The sequence below is a fragment of the Mobula hypostoma genome, chromosome 2, assembly GCF_963921235.1.
Source record: "Mobula hypostoma chromosome 2, sMobHyp1.1, whole genome shotgun sequence".
NCBI classification, from domain to species: Eukaryota; Metazoa; Chordata; class Chondrichthyes; order Myliobatiformes; family Myliobatidae; genus Mobula; species Mobula hypostoma.
In genome coordinates, this window is record NC_086098.1 from 36,823,619 (window position 1) to 36,830,961 (window position 7,343).

The following is a 7,343-nucleotide window of genomic DNA, read 5'->3' on the forward strand; positions in this document are numbered from 1 at the left end:
GCTAAACCTCCATTCTTTTTAGCTTTTTGAAGATGAACTTTATTTAATTGAGAAATTTTATTTTTCCATATATAAGAAGATATAACAGAATCCAAAGAATCAAAAAAGTATTTAGGAATAAAAACAGGTATGGCTTGAAATAAATATAAAAATTTAGGCAAAATATTCATTTTAATAGAATTGATTCGGCCAATCAACAGTAAAAAGAGGGGTGACCAATTTGAAGGTGCCTTCTTAACATAATTCAGAAGTGTAAAACAATTTTCTTTAAAAAGGAGTTTATAATTCATAGTAATTGGTACACCCAAATAAGTAAATTAATTTCTTACAATTTTAAAAGGAAGGTTAGTATTAGCTAATACCAAGTTATTCAAAGGAAAATTTCCCTCTTATAAAAATCAAGTTTATATCCTGAAAACTGACTAAAGCAGGAGAGTAAAGAAAGCAGAGAAGGTAAAGAAGACTCCATATTAGAAATGTCGAGCAAAAGGTCATCAGCATAAAGCAAAACTTTGTGGGTAATACCCCTCCTTAAAATACCAGTGGTATCATTAGATACCCCGAAAGCAATAGCTAAAGGTTTTTAGACCAAATCAAAAAGCAAAGGACTCAAAGGACAACCTTGTCTAGTTCCACGATGAAGTTTAAATGGTTTAGAGTACTGAGAGTTAGTAAGAACCTGAGTGGAGGGAGATAAATAAAGTAATTTAATCCATTGAATAAAATTGGGCCCAAAGTTACATTTTTCCAAAGTTTTAAATAAATAATTCCATTCAACCCGATCAAAGGCTTTCTCAGCATCTAAGAATATCACACATTCCGAAATCTCTTTAGAAGGAGAATAAATAACATTCAATAAACTACGAATATTAAAGTGGGAGTATCGATTTTTGATAAATCCAGTCTGATCATCAGAGATAATAGATGGCAAAATATTTTCAATTCTACAAGCCAAAAGTTTAGATAAAATTTTAGTATCAACGTTAAGTAAGGAAATAAGTCTATAAGAAGAGCATTCAATTGGGTCCTTATTCTTTTTATGAATAAGCAAAATAGAGGCTTCATAAAAAGATTGTGGCGCCTTACCTAATTTAAAAGAGTCAGAAAGGACTGAATATAAACAAGGTATAAGCAAAGAGGAAAAAGCCTTATAAAACTCTCCAGAAAATCCATCAGGACCTGGAGCCTTCCCCAAGTGCAAAGAGTGAACAACCTCAGCAATTTCCTCATAGGAAATAGGTTGATCCAACAATTTTCGAATATCATCAGAAAGTGTAGGAATGTTTAATCAATCTAAAAAAAAAATCATTAGAGTATTATCTTTCAGAGGATCAGAACTATAAAGTTTAGAGTAGAATTCTCTAAAAGCATCGTTTATTTCTAAATGATCAGATGTTTTATCACTATTAGTTTTACAAATTTCTTTAATTTGACGTTTAACTATAAAGGTCTTTAATTGGTTAGCTAATAGTTTACCCCTTTTATCTCTGTGAACATAAAACTGACTTTTATCTTTTAAAAGTTGCATTTCAATTGGATATGTTAAGAACAGATTGTATTTAGTTTTAATTTCAACACGTCTTTTATATAAAACAGGATCTGAAGCCAAAGCATATTTTTGGTCTAATTGTTTCAACTGATTAGCTAATTCAATTCTCTCCTTATTAGTTTTTTCTTAACACTTGCAGTAAAAGAAATAACTTGACCTCTAATATAAGCCTTAAAAGCATCCCATAAAATAAGACTACAAGTCTCTTCTAGTGTATTCTCTTCAAAAAAAAGAATAATTTGTCTCTCCAAAAATTGTAAAAAATCTTTATCTAATAAGAAAATTGGATTAAAACGCCAGAATCTATTCATTTGGGAGACACCTGGAAGATTTAAAGATAAAAACACAGGAGCATGATCTGAAACAACAATTTCTTTATATTCACAGGATCGAACAAATGGAATCAATTGGCTATCAACAAAAAAATAATTAATCCTGGAATACGAATGATGAACATGAGAAAAAAATGAATACTCTTTTTGTGTTGGATGCAAAACAAGTATCAACAATATCACATTTCATTAGAAAAGATTGGATTAAGGAGGCAGATCTACTACAAGTCTATCATTTAGAAGAAGAACGATCTAAAACAGGATATAAGCAACAGTTTAAGTCTCCTCCTAAAACCAAAGAATATAAACTTAAATCTGGTAGAAGCGAAAAAAAAGCATTCAAAAAACCCTGGATCATCTATATTCGGGGCATACAAATTAACAAAAACCATTAATTTATTATCTAATTTCCCTGAGACTATAACAAAACGCCCTTTGCTATCAGATACTACATTATGTTGAACGAAAGAAACTGAATTGTCTATAAAAATTGAAACTCCTCTTGCTTTAGCATGAAAGGTGGAATGGAAAGATAAACCCCTCCAACGGCTGAAAAGATGTAAATTATCACATTTACGAACATGTGTTTCATGTAAAAAAAATTGAGACATTCAATTTCTTAATATAATTAAATATCTTATTATGTTTCACAGGATGGTTTAATCCTTTCACATTAAAACTAAGTAAATTAAATATATGGTTAATTTTAAATATTGCTTAAAGGAGATATTAAATCCTAACAATGAGCTTTAAGAAAAAGTAACCAAGCAACAAATGAAGCTAAGGGAGCCAAACAGCTGATAGAAAAAAAGAAAACCACCCTCTACCCCCCGCCCAAAGAGAGAAAATCAACCAAAGGGCAATCGACAACTAAACCTACCATTTCCTCCCAAAACAATCTACGGGCTGAGCTCCAAAAAAATTTTTCAAGGCAAAACTGCGTTCCAACAAGACACAACAAAAAAAAAACAGAGCAAAATTAAACATATGAAAAAAAATCAGAAAAAATTATAGTATAAAAATATTAGAAAGAAATATGCAAGTTCAAAACATATTAACTTAGAAAGTATTAACTCAAAGAAAACTTACCAATATTAAGTCCTTAATTTTCTAAACAAGGAAATAAAAGTACGAAAAAATTAGATACGAAGGTATACCAAAAGTAAAAAGAACAATTGTTAATAAAAGAAATTAATGAACAGTTAGACTGCTGATTCTAAAAAAAGGATCTATCCGGCAGATGCGACATAAATTTGTGTAAAGAGCTATTGAACAGTTAAACTTCTGAAATTGATTCGGCACTCAAGAAATCCTGCACCTCTTGAGTCGAACGGAACCATCTCTGAGAGCCATTTTTCAAAATAATTCTAAGATGAGCGGGGTAATGAAGAGAGGGTTTAACACCTTTATTAAACAGCTCAGACATGACTCTTTTTGAACTTGAATCATTCATTCAACACCTGGGGTGGAAAACCTTCCACAATTCTGAACTTCTGGTCTTCATAATCAATCATACTTTTCCGACGAGATTCACGAATTAGAAGTTCCTTTGTTTGAAAGTCATGAAGACAAATTATCACTGAACGGGGTCATCCTCCTGGAGGAGGTCTTGGTACAGGCGATCTGTGAGCTCAGTCTATTATAGGTGGAGATTTTAAAATATTCAGAAATAAATTAGCCAAAGGGTTTGCAAAAAATTCCGAAGGCTGATTGTCTTCCAATGACTCTTTAAAACCCAGAATACATAGATTATTTCTTCTATTTCTATTTTCAAAGTCGATAATCTTCTGTCTTAATGTTTCATTAACCTTTAACTGTTTATCACAGATCTGTTCCAGGTCATCAATCTTCGTGTCGAACGTCGTCAAAGTATCTTCGTTCTCTTTTATCCGTTTATCATGTTCACTTAAAGTTTTTTGAATAGAATCCAATTTTCCATCCATCCATTTAAATTCAGTGCTGAGTTGCTGGAACTCCTCCGAAAGTTCATTTTTATGCTTCCGAAGTGTCTCCATAATAGATTCCAAAGTTACAGGAGGGTCCTCTTCTTTTTTAGAAGCTTTAGCACGACTCATCACAAAGCAATATTGCATTTAAAAGTAAATTTTCAAAACAAATTAGAAGCAGTAAATTAAAAAGAGTAGGATCACCTATAAAAGCGCAGCTACTCCATCAAGAGCCAGTAGGATCTTATCAGGATCAGACATCCTAATTGGAATCTTTAGTGGGAATTAAGGTAGAGTGCTCTGATGAATTACTGGCCACCTCAAAAGGCCAAGGTTATTGTAGGCTACCTATACTGTATACAGAAAGAGATTTCAGTCTTGAAGAATATTAATAATTGATGCACCAATATATTTGGTACACCAGGAAAGCTTTTTGTCCTTTGTCAAGAAGCATAGAGGAATTCCACACCGACAGTGCAGGGAGTTGGAGTCCTTCCATTCTAACTTGAAACAAATTTGGTACTGGTTAGGTGTAAGAAATAATTCAGGCACTTTTACACCACAATGTGTTTTCCCTGAGCTAGCAAATGGAGGGAAAGAGGCTGGGGAGGAAATTAGAGAGCTACAAGAACTATAGTGAGTTGAGTTTAGGGGATTCCAATAATTGAAATATTGATTGAAGCAGTATCAGAGTAAAGGGCAAAGAGTGGAAGGGATATCAAATGTGTGTTTAAGAGAACTTTAAGCTTGTCTACAAACAAACAAAATATCACTGGCTCTGAGCAAAGGGGTGGATAGGCCAAGCAGTCTCTGTGTTAGTGGTGGAACATTTAAGGGGACAGGGATTACAGTATCATAATTTTTAGGGCAATGAGCAACCTAGAGTAAAATGTGTTGATTGGACAAGAGCTCATTTCAAAGTGATGGGAAAGGATCCGGATCAGATTAAAAAATTGCCAGGTACAACCGTATTTGAGGAATGAGTGGCATTTAAAGAGGAGCTGGTTTGGGTGCTCTGTGGCACGGCTCAGAGGGCCTATTCTGCACTGTATCTCAGTAAATAAAAAAAAACAACGGAAGGATGTGAAACATACCCAACAAGGCTCACTGACTTCAAAATATTGTCTGCTCTCTGCTCAAAGTTTCAATTGACTTTTAATATCTCTGCAACACAAAATGCTGGGGGAACTCAGTAGGCCAGGCAGCATCTATGGAAATGAAAAAAAAACAGTCAACATTACAGCCTGAGACCCTTCATCAGGACTGAAAAGGAAGTGAGAAGATGCCAGAATAAAAGGCCTGGGGGCGGGGAAGGAAGATAGCTGAAAGGAGGATAGCTAAAAGGTGATAGGTGAAGCCAGGTGGGTTGGAATGAAAAAGGGCTGGAGAAGAAGGAATCTGATAGGAGAGGAATTTAAACCGTAGGAGAAAGGGAAGGAGGAGAGGACTCAAGGGGAAGGTGATAGGCATCTGAGAAGAGGTAAGAGGCCAGAGTAGGAAGGGGGAGAGAAATCGATATTCATGCTGTCAGGTTGGAAGCTACCCAGACGGAATATAAAGTGGTGATCCTCCACCCTGAGGGTGGCCTCATCTTGGCACAAGAGGAGGCCATCGATCAATATGTCGGAATGGGAATGGGAATTGGAATTAAAGTGTTTAGCCACAGGGAAGCTCCGCTTTTGGCAGATGGATCAGTAGTGCTTGACGAAACATTCCCCCAATTGACAACAGGTATCATCAATGTAGAGGAGGTCGCGTCAGCTGTAGACAACCCTAGCAGATTCACAGGTGAATGGGCAGGTGTAGAACTTCTGCTGCTTGCAGGGAGAAGTGCCTGGAGGGAGATTAGTGCGGAGTGACGAATGGACAAGGGAATCATGGAAGGAACAATCCCTGTGGAAAACAGAGAGTGGGGGAGGAAAAGATATGTTTAGTGATAGGATCCCTTTGGAGATGGTGGAAGTTGCGGTGGATGACATGTTAGATGCAGAGACTCATGGGATGGTAGGTAAGGACAAGCGGAACTCCATCACTTTTAAGGCAGCAGGAAGACAGGGTAAGTGTGGATGTTCGGGAAATGGAGGAGATGTGGGTGAGGACAGCATCAGTAGTGGAGGAAAGGAAACCGCATTCTGTGAAGAAGGAGGGCATCGCTGATGTCCTGGGAAATAAGCTGCATCCTGGGAACAGATGCAGCAAAGACGAAGGAACTGAGAAAAGGGAATGACATTTTTACAGGAGACAATGTGGGAAGAGCTATAGTGAGGAAAACCATGGGAATCAGAAGATTTATAAAAGACATCAGTTGACAGTTTGTTTTCAGAGATGGAGACAGAGAGATTGAGAAAGGGGAGGGAGGTGTCAGAAGTTGTCCAAATGAATTTAAGGGCAGGATGGAAGTTAGAGGCAATGTTGATGAAATTGATGAACTCAGCATGGGTGCGTGATGCAGTGCCAATGCAGTTATCAATGTAGCAGAGGAAGAGTTTGGGAGCATTACCAAGGAAGACTTGGAACATGGGCTGTTCGACGTAACCAATGAAGAGGCAGGCATAACTGGGGCCCTTGCAGGTGCCGATGGCTAAGCCCAGAGTCTGGAAAAGTAGGAGGAGCTGAAGGTAAAATTGTTGAGGATGAGGACCAGTTCTGCCAGATGGAGGAGGGTGGTGGTGGAGGAACTGGCTGATTCTTTTATTGAGAAAGAAGCAGAGAACTTTGAAGACTTCTTGATGGGGGAATAGAGGGGTATAGAAACTGAACATCCATGGTGAAAATGAGGTGGTTAGGGCTAAGGAATTGAAAATTACTGAGGAGATTGAGACCTTGAGAAGAGCCGTGGATGTAGGAGGGAAGGGACTGAACCAAGCAAAACAGAATGGAGTGGGGCAGGAGCAGGCAGGGACAATAGGCTTACCCGGACAGTCAGGTCTTATCACCTCTGTTGTGAACAGCATATGGTCTTGCGAGTAAGGAATTCAAACATATACAATTTGCAATAATCAGTACCCTGAACTGTATAAAATACAGCCAATTCTATATAAAAATAACAGTTTTGTATTCAGTCTTCAGAAGAACGTGGGTGACGTGGGCCATGCTGTTCTCCTGAAGCACAAATAAAACAAAAGGATTGCTTAAATCGTAAGAGTGCATGTGTTCTGGGCCCGGTTACTTCAGTTATTCTATTATCAGTGCTGACAGTTACTTTAATATTTTTACTTGTCCTCACCGACTGAGGTACCCCAATGACAACATCAAGTATCTGGTTGCAGAAGAAGATACAGAGGCCCAGGTCTTGAAGGCCAGGTCCTGAGTTTGGGTGGAATGATTGTGTTGAATGTTGAACTGTAATTGATCAACAGCAGCCTGGCATATGAACTCCTGTTGTCCAGATAGTTCAGAGCAGAGTGAAGAGCCAGAGAAATCGCATCTACTGTTGACCTACTGTGACGGCAGAGAAATTGAAGCAGATCCAGGACATTTCTGAGGCAAAATTGATTTGTGCCATAACCAATCTCT